Genomic DNA, 2,889 nt, shown 5'->3' on the forward strand with positions numbered 1-2,889 from the left:
TTGTCTCGCGCCCGGCAGCAGGACCGAGTCCGTCTCGCGCCCGGCAGCAGGACCGAGCTCGTCTCGCGCCCGGCAGCAGGACCAAGCTAGTCTCGCGCCCGGTGCTGTAGGACGAATCGATGGACTTGTGTGCCCTGGGATCCGATCGTCTCTTCCCTTGAGGTAGCGGCGGGTATCGGTTGTGGTGGTTCCTAGGTCTTGGATTCCGGGGCGGCGGCCCTGGTGGTGGTTGCGCGGTGCTCACGGGCAGAGCCCGTCGCTTGGTGCTGCCCGGTGGTCATGGCCGTGTGGGCGGCGTGGTTGTCGGGGTGCGGCGTTCGATGGTAGTGAGTATTGGCCGGGGTGAAAACCTGCTCTTTCTTCGGACAGACCGGCGGCGGCGTAGCTCGTTCCCTTCTTGAAGGCGTCGTCGCGGCTCTCATTGTCTGTCGTGTGGCTCCGGGGGAAACCTTGATCCTCGGATCAGGCGGTGGCGACGCTGCCGTGTCGTACCCTTCCTGAAGGCACCGTCTTGGAGCCCACAGTTCGTCGTATGCGGCTGCATCTCTTCGTGGTGGCGTGTTCACTGGTGGAGTCCCGGGTGCTCGAGTAGTGCTAGGGGTCGTGTTGCTGCGCTCAGCGCCTATGTATCCCGCCTTGGGTGTGTGCATGTGTTGTGGTGGTCTGCGTCTGTACCTGGATGTTGTTGGTCATTGCTTTATCTATAAAGCGGGGCGAAAGCCTTTTTCGGTATTAAAACATTGGGGAGACGGATGGATGTTGGGTTGGGTCCATTGATCGACCAAGCAGTGGAGTGTGGTTTATTACCGTGTGCAGCGCGGATGAATGACGACATGTACTCTCACAATGACCGACTGTGGAGTGGTTGAGTGCATTAATTTGGTTAGCTCGACCAGTGAACTATACCAATCTGACGGTGCTTGTGGTCATGCAGGGCCACCGTTCAATCACCTTTATTGATGCAATATCCAGAGCTGCATTTTAATGATTAATTTGGTTTACATGAAGACATGTCTTTTGAGTAAATCTACCATGTATTATGTACGGCACGGTGCACCGGTATTCCGCTTCTGTGTTACAAAATATCAACTTTATTATGCAAGTGGCTTTGGCGCATCCGGATCCTATAGCGGAACATGGGTGCGTTGCACCGCTCCCATCTATGGTATTTTGATCCACAAGTGGCGCTACTAGGAATGAGGTTGGAGTACTTCTATCTTTTCAATGGACTTTAACTTTGTATGTACACTTATCTATGAACAGAGGGAGTGGTAACTAAATTTACAATGATATCAGCTCTGGAAGTTTTTCCTCCGTCTCTAGACACACCCACGTTGTTTTGGTCGGCACATCGAGCTCCTCAAATCGTCGGCAGAGCATTGTGCAAGCATGGACCAAATCAATGGGCCACGATGTTGTAGATGTGTATAATAGAGCTGGCGTATTAAATGGATCCAACGGCCACCTCTGCCGCGCAGGTCATTAAACTTCTCCGCTCTCTCATTTCACACAAACCTCCTACCTTGTACTGCTACAAGAAATTAAAACCCAACTTCTTTGGGCAAAGTTAAAAAACCAACTTACATTGACTTTCTAGTCTTCAACATACCAGCACGTGATTTTGAAATGAGATAGGAGTACCAAGATGCATCTTCCTACAGATTCAAAGCGTAAGAGTAGGAGCCATGGGGAACTTAGAGCAACTTTAGCAGACCCTGCATCCACCCCGACCCGCAAAATAACCGCCAAAATGCGGGCACGGGCCGGAAAGCCTGCCCGATAAGACCCCGCATCCCGCCCCGGCCCGCAAAAAAATTTAGGGGGCGCGGAAATTCTCCGTCCCAACCCGGGAAAACGCGGGTTTCCCCCTCGCGGCTGCGGTGCCCTGCATCGGAGAGAAGTAGTTGGCGGGAGGGACATTTCAGCCCGTGCGCTTTCCCCCTCCTTCTTCCGCCGCCCGCCCTTTGCTTCCGCCCGCCCGCCGCCGGCGATTTCGGCCATATCTGCAGGCGGAATCGCGCCCCGGGGCCGCCCCACACCCTCCCGCGCCGAGCCGCTGCACCGCACCTCTGGATCCGGCGAGAAGAGCCGCCCCCCGTCGTTGCCGCCGCCGTCGGGGATCGACCACCGTCGAGCGCACCCCCTCGTCGCCGCCCGCGATCACCCACCACCGGTTAGTCCCTTTTTTGTGATTTTTGCGAGCTGTGTAGTAGATTGACGCGCCGGTGTGCGTGTAGATGGAGTTGACCCCGTGTGAGAAGTTCTTGCTATCCGATTTGTCCGATTCAGACGACTCGGATGTTGAGAGCATGCTTGCGAACTTCCCGCAGCAAACATTAGTCATGGCGCTAGCCGTGAAGGAGCATGAAGACGAGCACCGGAAGAGGAGGCGAGGATCGACTGTCGGTCGTTTGTGCATTCCTCGGAATCGCCATCTTGGGAACGAGATGTTGATGCAAGACTATTTCGCGGAGAATCCTACATATCCTCCGCACCTCTTCCGGAGGAGGTACCGAATGTGCCGATCTCTCTTTGTGAAAATTGTTGAAGCTTGCGAGGCAAATTGCCGGTATTTTACTCAAAGAAGAAATGTTGTGGGCTTAAAGGGATTTAGTGCATATCAAAAAATCTATGCAGCTATGCGGGTGATTGCATATGGCGTTCCGGCTGACTATGCCGATGAGTACCTTCGCATTGGTGAAGATAGCACAATTGAGTCTGTGCGTAGATTTGCGAAAGTGATCATCCGTGTCTTCGCTCCTGAGTATCTTCGGGCACCAATGAAGATGACACAAAGAAATTGATGGCATCAAATGAGTGGAGAGGTTGGCCTGACATGCTGGGTAGTATTGATTGTATGCATTGGAATTGAAAAAATTGCCCCAAGGC

Source organism: Triticum aestivum, unplaced genomic scaffold, assembly GCF_018294505.1.
Source record: "Triticum aestivum cultivar Chinese Spring unplaced genomic scaffold, IWGSC CS RefSeq v2.1 scaffold60258, whole genome shotgun sequence".
Classification (NCBI taxonomy): domain Eukaryota; kingdom Viridiplantae; phylum Streptophyta; class Magnoliopsida; order Poales; family Poaceae; genus Triticum; species Triticum aestivum.